Source organism: Tupaia chinensis, unplaced genomic scaffold (genome assembly GCF_000334495.1).
Source record: "Tupaia chinensis unplaced genomic scaffold, TupChi_1.0 Scaffold000285_1, whole genome shotgun sequence".
In the NCBI taxonomy this organism is placed as follows: Eukaryota; Metazoa; Chordata; class Mammalia; order Scandentia; family Tupaiidae; genus Tupaia; species Tupaia belangeri.
This window is the reverse complement of record NW_006159769.1, coordinates 1-18,993: the sequence shown is the minus strand read 5'-3', so window position 1 is coordinate 18,993 and position 18,993 is coordinate 1. Positions and strand designations below refer to the sequence as shown.

General features: G+C 38.8%; 1 long non-coding RNA gene across 1 annotated transcript; it reads left to right on the top strand.

The window, feature by feature from the left end:
- The first annotated feature begins 495 nt into the window (after positions 1-495).
- Positions 496-4,593, top strand: LOC102486303 (uncharacterized). The gene is made up of 3 exons (XR_334794.3): positions 496-796; positions 2,703-2,848; positions 4,471-4,593. It is a non-coding gene; the product is annotated as an uncharacterized LOC102486303 (long non-coding RNA).
- The last annotated feature ends 14,400 nt before the right edge of the window (positions 4,594-18,993 follow it).

The following is an 18,993-nucleotide window of genomic DNA, read 5'->3' as shown; positions in this document are numbered from 1 at the left end:
GTGAGGCTGGAGCGCGGCCCTCTCCGCCCTCCCCGTCCCCACGCACGTTCCTGAGCCCCGGATAGCCGGGCAGTCCCGCGAGGCAGCCGGACTGCGACGTGGCGGGGCGCCGCCCGCCGCCCCGCTCACCCCCTACCCTGGGACGCGCGTAGAGTTCCGACCCTCCCGCCTGGTCGCGGAACCCCCTCTCGGTCGGGTTCGCGCCCACGCGAACCCCGGACGCACCGGGCTGCGAAGCGTCGCCCCGACCGCGAGTCCGGGCCCGCGAGGCCTTGCAGCTCCATGAGGCCCGTGGCGACCGCGGTGGTCCCCGGGCGCCCAGGTCTTGTGGGCACGGCTGGGACGCGCGTAGAGTTCCGACCCTCCCGCCTGGTCGCGGAACCCCCTCTCGGTCGGGTTCGCGCCCACGCGAACCCCGGACGCACCGGGCTGCGAAGCGTCGCCCCGACCGCGAGTCCGGGCCCGCGAGGCCTTGCAGCTCCATGAGGCCCGTGGCGACCGCGGTGGTCCCCGGGCGCCCAGGTCTTGTGGGCACGGCTGTGGCTGGACTCCTTTGTGGTGGTTTGAGCGGGGCGTGTGGGGGTGTTAGCTGTGGCTTTTTAACTGGAAAGCGGAAAACAACACCTGCCGGTGTAAAAGTGACCTTATCCGAGGGGGAGGAAGGTATTAAGGCTGAAGTGTGTAAGAGAGGGAATAAACGAGGATTTCCCTCTATGCCGTCACATTAGGAGGTCTGTTTCCATGTCGGAAAATCTCCCAGAAAGTGGGTGTGCGAGGATGCAGCCACTGGCCTACGGTAACTTTTGTTCCCACTAGGAACGCGTGCTGTTTATGTGGACGCTGAGAAACTAGACAATGCGCGCGTGTGTGTATTTGTGTTCGCGTCGCGTGCCCTTTGAAAGCCTGGAACGTTCATTGCATTCTGGAATGTGAAGGTGTTTTCAAGCTCTGCTCCCCTCCACGTAGATTAATGACCTCATTTTTTCGTCCTTTAAGAATTGGCCGCGATTAGGGTGAATTTGTGGAGGTTTTCGTGGTTGTTACGAAATACGTAATCTTGTCCATGAAATCTTTTTTCCTACATTGTTGTAGCCTGTGGGATTTTTTAAAAAACAAGTGTTCTTAGTTTTTTTATATTTAAAATTTCTGTATTCTCAAAAGTAGCACTTTCATTGAGAGTCATGTTTTGAATCCTCAACTAGATTTAAAAAGACTTTAAGAACAAAAGACAAACTTACCTTTGGTAAAAATCCCAATAGAAACTTCCTTTGCATAATGAGGTTAAACTACACAGAACATCCTGAAGATGAAAGGGGCGAATGGGCACATTTCTCTTCCCTTCTTTTCCTACTGCAAACCATCACTCCAAAGCAATCAACCTCTTCCCCCGGTTTTTATTTTATTTTTTTAAGGAAAACACTTTTCCCTTTCTTGAATTACGATTTCACAGCAGGTGGGTTGTGAAAACTGTGCTTGAGGGTTTCTGACCGTGAATTCCCAGTGTGAATTGAGGAGGGTGAGGAAAGGATGTAATAAAGTTATAGTAGCTGTGTTCTCTTGTCTCAGAGAATGACCTCAGAACACAAAAAGGTTGTCGCTGCTACCTTGGAGAGCTACCAATTAAAATTAGAATTTACTGGATAGATTTTGTTTGATAAACCAAATCTTCTCCAACCCTCACTTTTTTCCAGTGAATCAACACCCAGAAAGATTGGAACTACACTACAAATAAGTTAAATGACTTATCAACGACTAGGGCAAAGGACTTTTGATGCTGTCTAATGCTTTACCATGACACTAGTAATAAAACCAAGTTTATTACATTTTTCTAATAAACATCAGTTTGGCTTAATTCATAGCTTAAATTCAGTATACTGTCATGTTTACAGAAATTTGAGGATTAAAATTCTCGTAACACAATTAGTTTGAGTTTTGTAAGGCTGACCTTAAGTATGTCTTATTTTCAGTGTGCATTATGTAAATCGAGCTGTGTAACTGTGGCTTTAAAAACATTACATAAATTGAGTATTTCCAGAATCATACTCTATTTTTAAATTCTACGTCTTGGATTTATTCATCTTGATGATAATAATGTTGCAGCATTATTATTATATCTTGATGGTATTAATGTTGCAGTGAAAATTTCATGCAACATTCCAAAGTGGAAGAAGTAGGACATATATGAGTTTGTAACTATAGCACTCTACTTCAGTTAGATTTCAGTTCTCATTGCTTAATAAAAGAATCAAAAAAGGTTTTTAAAAGTTAAAAGATGGTGTTTTAAAATAAATTTAGATATATTTCTTAAAATAATAGACATGTTCTAAAATTGTTAAGATAGAAATATGTTCTGTGTAGAATATATTAGAAAGTCAAAACATTACTTCTGTTAGCCTTTGCATCTGTATCTTCACAAAGCTTACAGACATGAAGCATTTTGTTTAAGTGGCTTAGTAGAAGCTAACTAATGTAAGTTAAACATAGGATAGAAACCCATGAGAAAATCCAAGACCAGTTTACTGCACTAGTTCTTTAATGTTTAACTTTTTCTTGAAGACACATAATTGGCTTCTTGGCATATGATTTTTTAGCCTTGTGAAATTTCCAGTCGAAGGGTGGGAATGTAGAGGTTTTAAGTTTCTCTCTTTTGTTTTAATTGAGTAGCTATTTCATTAGTAAAGAATTCTATTTTCTTATTGTAGCTTGGTGTGTGCCTTGCCTAGTTTCACTTGATACTCTTCAGGAATTATGTAGAAAAGAAAAGCTCACATGTAAATCGATTGGAATCACCAAAAGGAATCTAAACAATTATGAGGTGGAATACTTGTGTGACTACAAGGTAGTAAAGGTAAGGCAAATATCTAGCTCCTTAAAAGAGACCTAATCAGACTTTAGTATTTCATATTATTGTAACATAAAAAGAACCTTAAAAGTAAGCAGAACTCTAATTAATGTTTAAAATTCTAAGCCATGATAAATTTATATGTCCTATCATCTGTGTTGCTAGATAACATTGAGAGGATTTAGAAGCATAAAATGTTCTTGCATTGGGATATTTTAAGGTGCTTACATCATTCTACATCCAACTCTTGATTATCTCTGTATGGGTTACCAGAGCAAATGTTTGATCTCAGATTGGCTTCTCCTGTTACTCATTTTTGTTCCTGGATCATATTTCCCCACTATCACCTGAAATGAACTTTAAGTTTCAAACCAAATTTTAGTGTTACTAAGTCTCAAGAAGTATCACCATTTGTATTTCCTGCCATCATGTCAAACTCTAGCTATCAGTGAGGTTCTGTGGTGTAATAGAATGCCTGGATTTCATAGTCGTTTCTAGCCTTTTTTAGTACCTATTGACTTTAGCAAACTCATTTGACTTTCCTAGGCCTCCTTTTAAAAATGACAGGGTTGTTCTTCCAAAAAGTTAAGTGTTTTTTGTTGGTTTGTTATTTGTTTATAAATTTAAACCTTAGAGTTATATTTTTTGAGCATTTCATCTATATATACCATTACCTCCCTCCACAAGAACTCTCTTTTGGTTATTAATCTGTCAATTCTCTCAGGTAAATGAATCAGTAATCCTGTTTAACTATTTGTTCTTCATCTTCTATATTGAATCAGTTACTAAATCCAGCTCTTCCTTCGAAATGTCCGTTTTCCTTGATATCACTGCCTTTCCCACCCAGTGGGATCTTAAGGGATATAGCATTTTGTCTACACTTTCAATATCCTTCAATCCCTAAAACAACCCAGTCATCTGCCACCTCTGTTTACAATCTGTAGACTGACCAATTTAGATGAAAATACCATAAATTATCATATTAGCTTCATTAAAACTTTTTTTATTGTCAGATGGTATGTGAACTCAGTAGAGAGAGAAAGTTCCTCTCCCCGCCCCAGTGGGGTATGGTCACACTGCAGTGCTTTCTGTTCCCTTCCTCCTTCCCCTTAGGATTTTTTGCACACATGGCCTGGTGTGTTTTTTAGCCACTGGGGCCAGGATTTGAATTGCAGTCAGCCATCTGGTATCCAGCTCCCTTCACTGATGAGCTTTGGGGCTGGCCCTTAAATTTATTTCCTCTTTCACACTGCTCAATAATACTCGACAAACTTTTCATCTGTTGCTTTCTTTTTTACATTCTTATCTGTAGTTTTCTTGATATTTATTACTTTTTTTGGACTTCTTACTCTTACTTTCTCATATGCAGCTGAAAACTCCTATTTCAGTGAAAAATAGAATCCTTTAGGTATGAACTCTCCACTTACCTTTACCACTAGTTTTGTATCTTTACTTATTTCTACTTTCAGAGTTGACATTTTCCTTTTTCTTCCTGTCTACCTTAGGTAGGACTTTGCTTAATCTGTGATGTCTTTTTTATATCAAGTACGTGTTTTTTCACGGGTTATCGTAATCAGCAAACATATTGAGATCTTATCTAACTTTCAAAAATTTTATTTTGGGTCCAGCCACAGTGACTCAGGAAGTAGGATGCCGCTACATGATGCTTGGAGCCACATGGAAGGCCTGGGTTTGGATTCTGGGTCAACTTGAATACATCAGGTGCACCTGTGATCCTAACTGGTTAGGGGACCAATTTAGATGAAAATACCATAAATTATCATATTAGCTTCATTAAAACTTTTTTTATTGTCAGATGGTATGTGAACTCAGTAGAGAGAGAAAGTTCCTCTCCCCGCCCCAGTGGGGTATGGTCACACTGCAGTGCTTTCTGTTCCCTTCCTCCTTCCCCTTAGGATTTTTTGCACACATGGCCTGGTGTGTTTTTTAGCCACTGGGGCCAGGATTTGAATTGCAGTCAGCCATCTGGTATCCAGCTCCCTTCACTGATGAGCTTTGGGGCTGGCCCTTAAATTTATTTCCTCTTTCACACTGCTCAATAATACTCGACAAACTTTTCATCTGTTGCTTTCTTTTTTACATTCTTATCTGTAGTTTTCTTGATATTTATTACTTTTTTTGGACTTCTTACTCTTACTTTCTCATATGCAGCTGAAAACTCCTATTTCAGTGAAAAATAGAATCCTTTAGGTATGAACTCTCCACTTACCTTTACCACTAGTTTTGTATCTTTACTTATTTCTACTTTCAGAGTTGACATTTTCCTTTTTCTTCCTGTCTACCTTAGGTAGGACTTTGCTTAATCTGTGATGTCTTTTTTATATCAAGTACGTGTTTTTTCACGGGTTATCGTAATCAGCAAACATATTGAGATCTTATCTAACTTTCAAAAATTTTATTTTGGGTCCAGCCACAGTGACTCAGGAAGTAGGATGCCGCTACATGATGCTTGGAGCCACATGGAAGGCCTGGGTTTGGATTCTGGGTCAACTTGAATACATCAGGTGCACCTGTGATCCTAACTGGTTAGGGGCAGAATCGCAGCATGGCGAGATCCTCTCAAGGTTGTGTATGTGCACCTCTCTCTTTTTCAAGAAATAAAAATTTTTAAAGAAATCTTCCTGTAGTCTTGCCTCCCAATTAATGAAAGTATTTCCTGTCTTTTTCTTCTACTTCACTTCCCATTAACTATTTTTTAAGTTTCATACGTTATTCCATGAGTGAGACAGAGCTACCCTCATCAGGGTCTCCCCACCATGATCAGGTATGATTTGCAAAAGAAAATATTTTTTTTCTTTTTTTGGAGAGGTTTTCACTATAGGGCACATGCACTCACCAGAAAGACAGAGAGAGACAGACAGAAAGCAAGAAATCACTCCCCTGGGGGGATGGCCACGCCACAATCCCTTCTCCTTTCTCCTCTCAGGATCTTGGGCACTCACGCACACGTGCCTGGCGTTAGTCTAAGCCACCAGGTCCAGGACTTGAACCGCGGTTGACTGCATGGGAGTCCAGCAACATAGCGATTACACTAACTGCTGGTCCCATGATTTGCAAAAATGTTATCCCATTTTGTACTGTCTTTTCACTTCTCATTAATGTTACCTTAAACTGATTTGTTTCCCTATCAGTGACTTTGTACTTGCCATATTTGAAGATTTCACATCTTACTTTACTACCTAACACTGTTGGCTACCTTTTCTTTGAAACTTTCTTGTCTATGGAGAGACTGCCTAGGTTCAAATTCTGATTCCATCATTTTTTGGTGTGTGACCTTCAGCAAACTACATAACCTCTCTCTCTTTCAGTAAACTGAATATAGTTAGATACTAAGCTACCAAGATTCTGTCTTACACAAAATTTTGTTTTAGTTCAGTTTTAATTAGATTTTACTTTTAGCTTGTCCTTAATCTTACTGGTCTTTGTTTTTTTCTTTTATAGATTTTTGCCATAGGATGTGTGCGCTCTCCAAGAAAGACAGAGGAAAAGTGAGAAAATACTTCCCAGGAGGATGGCACATTGCAGTCCCTTCTTCTCTATTCTCTTTGTATTTGGAGCATGCACATACACATGCCTGGTGTGTTGTTCAAGTTATTGGATCCAGGACCCAAACTGCATAATAGGCTATGTGGGATCCAGCACCTTAGCCATCATGCTACTTGGTAGCCCTGTTTTGTTTTTATTTCTTTAAACATGCCCTCACTGGGGGGAGAGAGATGAAATGTAAAAAAGCATACCCTTGGCGTATGGTCATGCCAAAATTCCTTCTCCACTTCCTCCTTTCAGGATTTGGGCAGTCAGTCATGTGGGATCCAGCTGCCTTAATCACCAGGTTATGGGCTGGCCCAGTCTTGCTCACCACTTGATGTGGTTTCCTGCTTTGGAATAAGCAACCTTACTTGAATCACTTTTGTACTTGACACCTCAATATGTCCCTATTCTTCTTCTACCTAGTGCTTATATTTTATCTATAAACTGGTATTACTTCATCAAACCCTCACTTTTTTCTCTTCTCTCTCTTTCTCTCTCATATTTGGGGTACATGAAATACCTTACAACTTTGTCCTTTTCCTGTGTGGCCCCTTTCATTTAACTCATAAAAGACACTATCTCTAGCAAATTCAATAATGCCATTTCAGTTGTTTCTTAAACCCCACTCTCATTGCATTAGACCTTTTAATGGTTCCCTGTTATCTAGTTGTCTAATTTGAGACACTTTGGCATGGGACTCAGGTTCTTTATCATCTGAAAACCAATCACCTGTCTAGACTCATCTCTTCTCACCTACCCTGCTTTCTGTCTACACTGAAATACTTGTAGATTCTTTTATTTAACTAAGATTTATTGACCACCTCCTATGATCCAGGCTCTATTCTAAGCATTGGAAACATAGCTTAAAAACAAACATAGTTTATATCCTAATTCCTTGAACATATGCATCCTTGTGGTTTTTAGCTTTTTGCATCCAGTTCACTCTTTGGAATACTATTGTTTTTGTTCTCTGCTTGGCAAAATTCTGCATAGCCTGCGAAGTTCAGGTCAGAGATTGCCCCTATTATAGAGCATTCTTCCCTTCTTCACCTCCAGCAAATTAATTGCTTTAGGTACAAAGCACTTTTCTTGTCATTATTCTAGAGATTGTTATATTTTATAGTTTTGTTTGCATTGTAGCCTCCCTACTAAATTAGCAACTTTTTTGGGGGAAGGGGAATGGTTTTGCTATAGGGCGTGTGCACTCGCCAGAAAGAAACAGAGAGACAGCGAGAAATCAACCCCCAGGGGTGTTGGCCATGCTGCAATCCCTTCTGCTCCATTCTCCTCTTGGGATCTTGGGCACACACGCACACACACCCAGCGTGAGTTTAAGCCACTGGGTCCGGGACTCGAACCGTGGTCAGCTACATGGGAATTCAGCAACATAGCCATTATGCTAACTGCTGGTCCCCTAAATTAGCAACTATTTGAAGGCCAGGACTATGTCTTACTGTAGTTCCTAGTATAAAATGGGTATTTAATTAGTGGTTAGTGATGAATTGTCTTTGATGAATTGTCTTTTCTTCAGTCATTTCTCCAGTCTCCATAGTCACTAGTAGACCAGACCTTCTGATTTCATGCTTAGATCTTAGCAGTACTCTGTTGACTTAATATTTTCTGTTTTTTTTTTCTTCCCATAGACTCACTGAACAGATTTTTTATTTTTTTCTGTGTTAGACATACTAGGCATTGGAAATATAAAGATTAATAACAAACAATCCCTCACTTTATAGAACTCACAGCTTCATGAGAAAAAGTCACAAATAAATAAATCTATTATAGAATAGTATATAAGTCTTGTGGAAAACATCATTATGTTATCTCTGAGAAGTACATCTAAGATAGATCACAGAAGTCTTCCCAGGAGAAGTGATGTTTACTTGGGCTTGAAAAGATAAGTATTGTAATTCAGGATGACTTCCTGTCTGGAGAACGGGATGGTAGGAAAGAATGAGAGATGAGTGAAAAATCTTTCAGCCATATTAAGGCAATGGGGAGTCTGTTGAAAGATTCTAAAAGAGAATGACATTATCCGATTTGTCATTTATATAATTTTCTGTCTGCAATGAGGAAAGTGGATTGGCAAGGGAGGGAAATGACAACTCTACATGTTCTGAAAAGCTGTCATCTAACCCAGGCAAGAAACATTGGTGCTTGAACTAAAATATTAACAATGGCAATAAAGAGATGTAGGTAATTTTTGTTTTTAAATAAGGGCATAAAATGTACAATTCTGTGGTTTATGGTTAGGGGATTGGGTGTGGGTCTGGCAGTGAGGGAACCAAATCTAGGAGAAATATGGATTTTAAACTCAGGTAGTGGTGTGAATATTGTTCACTAAGACCCAGGAATATATGATGAGAAACTAGGTGAGGTTTGGGGAAAAAAGTTGAGTTTATTTAAAGTAGAAAATGGGAAACATGGCTCCAAGTCAAGAATGAGATCTAATTAGAAATACAGGTCTTGAAGTATTTGGCAAGAAGATGATTTAAGATTTAGGCATGGATATTTTCCCATTCAATTAATAGATACTTATTGTCTTCTATATTCTATGCTAGGAACTAGAAATCCCAGCAATGAATGATGCAGTCCCTGATATTGTAGAGTTAATTTTTTTTCTAGTATAAATACCTTAAATTCAGTTGTATAAAGTATCTCATTATAGTTAAGGTCAGTGCTAATCTAACAGAAGGATTTGATTTATAAAGAGACTGAGCAGATACCCTGAAGAACTGATATTTAAACTGAATACTGTCACTGGGGGAGGGGGAGGGGGAGGGGTAGCAAGGGAGGTGCGGCAGAAGACCATGTGACTGGTTCTTCAAGGAATAGAAAGAAGACCTTCAAGGAATAAAAGGTGTGAATGGGACATAGGAAGGAATGAAATGAGACAAAGGATGGAAAGGACCCAGAAAGAGCAGCTCCTTATAGGCCAAGAAAAGTATCCTGGACTTCACCTTAAGAACGAGGTGACCGGGACCAGCAGATGGCGTAATGATTATGTTGTTGTATTCCCGCATAGTTGACTGCAGTTCAAGTCCCAGACCCAGCATCTTAAAACTCACACCGGGGGACCAGCAAGTGGCATAATGGTTACGTCGCTGGACTCCCACATAATCAACTGTGGTTTGAGTCCCAAACCTGATGGCTTAAAATTCACACCAAGGGCTTGTGCGTACATGCTCAAAATCCCAAGAGAAGGATGGAGGAGAAGGGATCGCAATGTGGCCATCCCCCCTGGGGGGTCAGCTTCTCTCTCTGTCTCTCCAGCAAGTGCATACTCACTATAGCAAAAATCTCTTAAAAAAAACAACAACAACAAAATTCAAACCAGGCGCAGGTGCATACATGCCCAAAATCCTGAGAGGAGAATGGAGGATAAGGGATTGCTGCATGGCCATTCCTGTCTACCCACCCCACGCTGCTTGGGTGATTTCTCACTTTTTGTCTCTGTCTGGTGAGTGCACACATCCTATAGCAAAAATCTCTTTAAAAAAAAAAAAAAAGAATGATAGGGACCTTTTAGTAGTGTTTTGTGTTTTTTGTTTTTTAATTTGGTAGTGGGCACATGAGCTCACCAAAGAGAGATAAAGCGAGAAAGTACCTCATATGAGGGGTGGTCATGCTGCTCCCATTTCTCCTCTTGAGATTTTAGGCAGGTATATACACGAATCCTGTGTATTTTTCAAGCTTCCAGATATGAGACTCAAACTGCTCCTTGGAGGATTCAGCCACCTTAACCACCACGCCACTGGCTGGTCCCTTTTAATAATTTTAAGCGGAGGAGTGGTTTGATGAGAAGCATCTATTGAAAACGTAGCTGTTGTTCCTTGAATGCATTGAAAATGGCAGAGGCTATTGTAAGTAAATGAGAAGAACAAACACTGAGGACGAGTTCCAAGAAAGAGTAAGAAATAGTCATGTGATGAACTGTCAGAGAGAAACAGACCAACAAGGAAGGTAGTAAGGAAACTGGAAGAGTAAAGCATGGAAACCTGATAAGAGATTATGTTAATATTGGGTCATTGGGAAAGTCATGATGCATTTTTGCATAGAAAAATACATCATGATTGTCTCAATGACCTAATAAAGTAGTATTGAGAAAAGATAGTATCAAGAACTCTAAAGAATCTATTGGATTTCACAGTAGAAGGGTCATCGATGCCCTTAGAACCCCTTCTGTGGCATAAATAGAGAAACCAAAAGAATGCACTAAAGAATAAATGAAAGAAAATAGAATCAGGTAGTATGGACAGTTCTTCCAAAGATTGTGGCTTTAAATAAAAAACAGATAGGGAGACATAGGATCTAAGGGTGTTTATAATTTTAAATTTAAAATTTTTCTGAGTAGGTAAAATATTCATGTGGTTTTAAAAATTGATTATAAAAGACCATATACTAAAATCTTCCACCCTTTGATCTAGTTCCAGTCATTCCCTCTCAGTAATTTCTTTCAAAGATTCCTTACACATATGAACGTTTTTTAACTTTAAACTTTTTTTTTTTTTTAATATTTGCCAGAGGGCACATGTGCTTGTGGAAGTGGAGGGTGATGAGAAAGCAACCCCATGGGGATTGGTCCCACCAAAATCCCTTTTCCACCATTTTTCCCTCCATACAGGATTTTGGACACACACATACCTGGTGTGTTTTTCAAACTGGTAGGCCCAGGACTTAAACCACACCAAGTTGGCTCATATATAAGCATTTTTATCTTAAAGAGGCTTAGACTTATTTTTGCCTTTTTGAAAAATTGAGAAGTTTAATGTTACTGAGAGCCCATCAAAAAGGAGAAACTGAAAAAACAGAAGAATAATAATTGATGGAGGAAGTTCATCTTTTTCTTTTTTCCTTTTCTTTTTTTCTTTAACTGACAAAGGAGCACATGCACTCACCAGAGAGAGGGGAAGAAAACAACTCCCAGTTGAATATGGTCACCATAATCCTTTTTCTCAGGATTTTGGGCACATACATGTGCCTGGTGTGTTTTTCAAGCCTCCTGGGCTGGTATTTGAACCAGGGTCATCCATGTGGTATTTGGCTCCTTATGCACAGGACTTAACCACAGCACTACAGGACCAGCCCAAGAAGTACATCTTCTTACTATATTTGCATGCATCTTCTGTATATGTCCGTGGAAGGTTGGAAATGAAGGCAATTTATGGGTGGTGGCTTTTGTTTTCTCGTTACATTAAGAGCAAAGGCCATATGATACTGAAAGTAATGGAGGAAGTAGTAAAAAGGTGCCTTGAGCAAAGTGGAGGAGTTCTGAAATAGCCAACTTGGGAAATGGAAAGAATTGTGTCTAGGGAACTAAATGGTTGTTACTATTATGAATTCATGTCAGCGGTCTGGTTGCATTTAAGGATGTAAATCCTAATAGTACTTAGTGTCAGTACTATATAGTTTTTCAGCAGTAGTATTCTTATACTATCATCCCCTCATAGAATAATTTCTGACAAAACTTACTTCTCAGCAGTGAAGAACAAGAGCCTCCATACACATTGATGGGGTTTCTGCTTTAGTAAGCTAAGTAATAAATATTACCCACAGCTTTGATTTCTTAACATTTGCAAGTATTTCTATGTCCCAATATCTAACAATAGGTTAAAACTCCTGACAGATTGCACCTAGAATGTGTTTTTAAGAACTAGAATAACAGAAGTCATTAGACTGCAACCTGCGTTTTAGAGAACAGGAAAACAGAATTCCAAGAAAGTCATCTTCCAAGGACATGTGACTCGTTTTTAGTTCTAGGTCTCTAGCCCAGGTCTCACAATTCCTACTCTGTCAGTTACAAGCACAAAAATCTAGTGACTTTCATTGACTGTTAGGTTCTCAAACTATGCTCATACAGAACCACTGGTGTTTAATAATCAGTTTCAGGCTGCTTTACCACTAAGAATGAATATGATCGTTATTTCAAAATTAGCAGAAAGAAAATCAGCTCTTGAAAAGATAGAAGTGGTTTTATTCTTTTTCTGCTCGTGTGTGTGTGTGTGTGTGTGTGTGTGTGCATGCATGTGTATATACACTTTTTTTAATTTTGGTGTCTGTTACCATTTGTTGGCCGTAGACCATTAGGTGACAGAACTGTTAATTTAGAAACCAAGGGGCTAGGGTTAGGAAAAAAAAAAGAAAAAAAATAATAATTTAGAAACCAAGGAAAAAACCATGCTATCTCCAGGTTAACAGCTTGTATTTCTTTTAAAAAATTGTATAGTTTTATGGGGGTTATTTGTTTTGTTTTTTAATGCTTTGGGACAGCAGTCCCGGACCTCTCTGGCACCAACGACAAGCACTGGTCCATGGCCCAGCCCCACCAGGCCACATACTGGCACCAGTCCATGGCCTAGGGGTTGGAGAATCCTGCCTTAGGGCACATGCATGTACACAAGAGAAAGAGCATGTGCAAGCGAGCAAGTAAGCACCTTCCAACAAGGTCTGGTCACACCGTAATCCCATCTCCAATCCTCCACCCCATCAGGATCCTGAGTATGTGTATGCTTACCCAATGTGTTTTTTTTCAAGCCAGTGGGACCACGACTAAAACCCTGCTGGTTCTGTGTGATCTAGCTTCCTCTGTGGGGCACCTGACCATTGTGCAACAGATCTGGCCCTATTGTGATTTATACATTGCATACACATATTGGTAGTCTTCTATTTTGTTATACATTCAGAAACATTTAATCAAAGTCTAAGAAAATGGGCAGTTATGCTTGTTCTGGGGCTGCAAATAAGATCCCATCCATCTCCACAAGTAACTTATAGTTTAAATTAGAAATGGAAACATAAAAGTTAGTGGTGATCAGTTCTTCATGGGCAAAAGAAGCAGGATAGACTTCATAGAAGAGGAGATATGTGAGCTGGTTTAAAAGATTAGTAGGTTTCTCTACACATAAAAAGATAAGCCTGGGGGTGACCAGCAGTTAGCGTAATGGCTATGTCGCTGGACTCCCAAATAGTCGACCGCGGTTCGCGTCCCAGACCCAGTGGCTTAAAACTCACGCCGGACGCGTGTGCATGCGTGCCCAAGATCCCAAGAGGAGAATGTAGGAGAAGGGATTGCGGCATGACCATCCCCCCTGGGGGGTGATTTCTTGCTTTCTATCTCTCTGTATGGCGAGCTCACGCGCCCTATAGCGAAAATCTCTCAAAAAAAAAAAAAAAAAAAAAAAAAAATCCCAAAAAAAAAAAAAAAAAAAAGATAAGGCTGGGGGCCAGCAGGTGGTGTGGTAGTTAAGGTGCCAGACCCTTTATGGCAGACCACAGTTTAGGTCCCAGACCCAGTGGCTTGAAAATCACGTCAGGCTTGTGTGTGTGCATGTCCAAAATCATGAAAGAAGAATGGAGACAGGATTGCAGTGTGGCCATCTTCTTGGGAGGTGATTCACTTTGTCTCTTTCTCTCTCTAGCAAGCACACATGCCCTATGGCAATAATCTTAAAAAAATAAATTGAGGCTGAAATAAGTAAATGTTTATTGGACAAATGTAGCAAGCACACATGCCCTATGGCAATAATCTTAAAAAAAAAAATTGAGACTGAAATAAGTAAATGTTTATTGGACAAATGGGAGAGGCCATTCTATTGGAATTAGGGAGAACTTTTGCAAACACAACAGCAAAAAAGTATGAAAAGGTCTGGTGTGTTGAAGTACTAGCAGTAGTTGAATATGGCTTAAAGGGTTGTGTGCACATGAGGCCATCATGAATGTCTGAAAAAGAGATTCATTAATAACTAATTCAAGAGTGGCTTTCTTTGTTATAATAGTTCTGAATGCAGTGGAGCAACCATTAACAGTTTTAAAGTAAGTAATAATAAATGATTCTCTGTATTTTTTGTTTTTATAAGAAAATTCTATACTTCAGTAAAGAATGATAGTGGTGTTACTCTGGAGGCAGAAAAATCATCGGGGGACCAGCCCATGGCCTGGGGGTTAAGTTGCTGAATCCCACATAGCCAGTCACATGGTTCAAATCTTGGGCCCGGCAGCTTGCAAAACATGCTGGTTGCATGTGTGTGCATACCTGAAATCCTAAGACGAAGGAGATGAAGCAGAAGGGATTGTGACATGACCATGCCTCATAGGGGTTCTTTCTCATTTTGCCTTTTGGTCTCTCTCATCTCTCTTCAGCAAGCAAGCACACACACTCTCTGGTAAAATGGAAGATTAATGTAATAATCCAGGCAAAAGCTAATAGTGAGAAGTGCGTGCGTGCCCAAGATCCCAAGAGAAGAATGGAGGAGAAGGGATTGCGGCATGGCGATCCCCTCTGGGGAGGGATTTCTCGCTTTCTATCTCTCTGTCTGTCTCTGTCTTTCTGGCAAGCGCACGTGCCCTATAACAAAACCTCTCAAAAAAAAATAAAAGTGAGAAGTAACTAAAGCTATAGTAATAGAGATGGACAGGAAGAAGCACATCTCTAAAGAAACTTTATAAATTGAAGAGAAGAGGGACTCGAGACTGACTGCCTGGTTTGCAGTGTGTGTGAATAAGTTGGCAGGTAAGATTCACTAAGAATACAGAAGCAATCAGCTTAAGAAAGACAGTGGTGAGTTCCATTAGGATAGATGGCTTTTAGAATTTATTGGACATTCAGTAAGCTACTGAATATGTGGGGTTACAGTATAATTTTAGGAGTGGTCAACATATAATAGTTAAAACCACGGGGTCAACAGGTGGCATAGTGGTTAAGGTGCTAGGCTCCTAACATTGTTGACTGACAGGTAACAAGTCCCTGACCTGGGAGCTTGCTTTCTCACTTTCTCTGGTTAAATTAAAAAATAATAATAAAAACAATTTTTTTAATTAAGTACATAATTTAAAAAATAGTTAAAACCATTAGGATGATGAGGTTGCCCAGAGAGCACAGTTAGAACAGAAATTCTTAACCTAGAGTCCAATTATCCTGAAATTACCTAAAATATTTTACATGTAATTTTTGTTCTGGAAAGGTTTATACCTTTTTCACCAGATTCTCAAAAAGGATAAATATTCAGTGTGGAAAGGATCCAAGGACAGTTTGGCGTATCTATTGATACGTTATATAAGTCATGGGCAGGGAGAACAGTCTCAGCAGAGAAAGTAGAAGAGGAGGACCAGCAGATGGCATGCTAGTTACATTGCTGGACTCCCATGTAGTTGGCCATAGTTCGAGTCCCAGACCCCACAACTTAAAACTCATACCAGGTACATGTGCACGTATGCCCAAGATCCTGAGAGGAGGATGGAGGAGAAGGGATTGTGGTGTGGCCATCCCCCCTGTGGGGGGTGATTTCTTGCTTTCTGTCTTTGTCTCTTTGGCAGGCTTGCACACCCTATAGCAAAAATCTTTCAAAATAAAGAAAGGAAAAAAAAGAAAACGTAGAAGACAGACAAGAATGAAGACAGACCTGTAATATCAATGCCTAAGGAGCAGTAAAGCAGTGGCTACTACAATAGATTAATTCAAAAGAGGACTGCAGAATTCATTGGTTTGGCAATTAGGCCATCTAACAAGAAGGAGTTAAATATATCTTTTTTTAATGAAGCTACTTACAGAAACACCATGGTTTTTAGGAATTATCAGAACCATTGGACCACAAATTAAAATACTTTAGCCAGACATTCAGGGTTGTGTAAAATCTGCTCTTGCCTTATTACCATTCCAGTTTTATCTTGCTTTGACATTCTGAAATTTAAAACTAAACAAATCCATCTCTTGTTTTCTGGATACTTCATGCATATCAGCTCTAAGCTTTTGAGTTTTTCACCCTGTCTGCCATGTTGTTTACGTAACAAATTCTGTCAGTCTTTCACAGGATAGTTTTACTTCCTCTGTTCCCTTTTGTGATCATCTGACCTATATTGATTTTCCTCAATAGTCTAGTGGTATTGTCTTAATTGTTTGGCATTTAGAATTGAATTGCCTTGCATTGCTACTTAATTCACATATTATTGCCTTTTCCCAGTGAAATTTTACCCCTAAAGTCTAGCAATGTCTTTATATTTCTCATACTCCCTAGTGATTGAACTTTTATCTATTTATTATAGATGCTAAAGTATTTGAATTAAATCAACTTAAGACACAGTGGGGGAAAATGTCTTAAAGAAAAAACTCAGGATTCATTCCAAATTACATAGACATGATTTATGTGTCATTTTTAATCATTGTATTCCATGTCTGTAGGTAATCAAGAGTTGATTACGTATCAGAATAAGATACTGATAATAATATTTAGTTTATTGATTGAATTTGTTTCCTAAGTCAGGGTGACTTTTCTGTGTAAATTTATTTTTCAAAGATGGAAGTATATTTTGGATTTTAAAAGTAAAAGACAAGCCTACAAAGTAGAACTAAATAGTAAATTTCTATACCATTTTGCCAAAGGCACTTATGTTTCATAAGCATTCTTACTATCCATAAATTAGGTAGATACCAATGAGATTAACATACAAAATTTAGCCACTTAAAAAGCAAGTGACTCATCCAAGATTGAACAGTACCATAACTTTGGAAGTAAAATTCAATGTTCTACAATGTTCAGATGTTCTTAGTTTTGTTAGATAACTTAATCATGTGACTTAAAGCCAATGCTTCTATTTCCTTCTTTGGTGCAACATTTAGCATAGCTCACAACTATGGTAGGAAAAGCTAGCAGAAAAGGGAGAAATTCTTAAACCTAGGTGAGGCTCAATTTGACAGATACTTTAATGTATGTCTAGGGTTTTTATTGTTGTTCCAGAATCATAGTATATATTTCCATGGAAGTACAGAAATTTGTGCCTATTCGCTTAGAATAATCACATTTTGTAAAAGAAAAAAAAATGACTAGTTTTTAAAAAGAAGCAAAGTTCTGCTAATTCACAAAAATCACTGCTGGTTAAGTAGAATATAATAAAACATTAACAGGCAGCTAGTGAGAATAAAATAAGGTCCTTAATGGGTGAGTGATTTGTTTCTGCACGGCTCCCTCTACTATTCCTCAGCCTAATATGTGTCTCAGCAGTGTCAGATACTGAGTGACCTCGACCTTCCAGATCATTTGCTACTAATAAATTCTAACTATAAAAACAAGTGTCATGGGCATCATTTATTAAACTTTTTTCAAATTTTCACGGAAAAGAAAATACATCTCAGTTAACAAGTTTTTCACTATGAATTAAAATGATAGCCAACAGATATGGGACTTGAATTGTGCAGTTAGCCAAGTGGGGTCTATCACCCTAACCACCACAAAACCAACTGGCTTATCTTTTTATTTTTTTTTAGACATGGAGTTTCATTTTGTTGCCAAGCTGGCCTCTTAACTCATAATCCTCCTACCTCAGGTACTTAAGTAGCTGAGATTACAGGTGTGCACCACCATGCCTACCCCTCCTACTTTTTAAAAGAGAAATTTACTGAACATTGCATTGCCTAAGTTTAAGGAAAGAAACAGGTTTTCTTGACATGTGAATCAAGATTGAAAGGCAAGATTCCAGGTACCATGGTGGCCAACAGCAGTCTGAAGGGTAAATCAAACTATTTGATCTTTAGTGGCTTGAGTGCCTACTACCTAACCCTATCATGGGTAAGTCAGTTAGATCAGCATTCTCTAGAATTCAGTGTCCATTAGAAATACAATGCCAAGTTGCAGGTGTCATTTTAACTTTTCTAGTAGCCACATTACTCAAAGTAAAAATAAAGAGTTGAGGGACCAGCAGGTGGCGTGGTGATTAAGGCGCTGGACACTCCCACATGGCCGACCAGGGTTCAAGTCCTGAATCTGGTGGCTTGCTTTCTCACTTCCTCTCTCTCTCACTCTCAATCTCTGTCTCTCTCTGGTCAAATTTAAAAAAATAAATGAATGAATAAATAAAAATAAAATAATTATTTAAAAAAATAGTTGAAGTTGATTTCAATAATATCTTTATTCCAACAGTTCCAAAATATTATATAAACTTGTAGTTTTTTTTTTTTTAATTAGGGATATTCTTATGTCTTTCTTGTACTGAATCTTCAAAATTCAGTATCTGTTATACTTAAAATTCATCTTGATTGAGACTATCCATGTTTCAGTTTCTCAGTAGCTACATGTAATGTAGTTATGTAATGACTAGTAATGACTGTATTGAATAGCATATTTCTAGCATCTAAGGGCTGCGTGTACATGACTAAGAAAAGTTCACTTCTGTCAGGTATACCATATTGTGTTAAGAACCTTAGAGAAGTAAACCAGTAACCTAGGTCATAAGTAGTTAGATTGGGACCTCCTGTTCCACAATCTAGATAAATACTTTATCGTTAACTTGATCACTGTTTAGTAAAATATTCATAAATTTCTATTCTTTTTACTTTTCTCCATTTAACATGCTGAAGCCTGTTTTCAAACATGTTATGTCGTATCTAAATTCTATATATAATACAAAGAAAAATTGCTTTATTTGTATGACTTGTACTTAATCTGTTGGAAACCTGTGACCCTTTACATATTCTGAACAGTTATTAAGAAAACTAATAATGGATATCTTACTCTTTAAGATATGTAATTATTTTAAATGCTTAGTACTGTAATTGATTTGCATTTTCTTTTATATTTTAAGGATATGGAATATTACCTTGTAAAATGGAA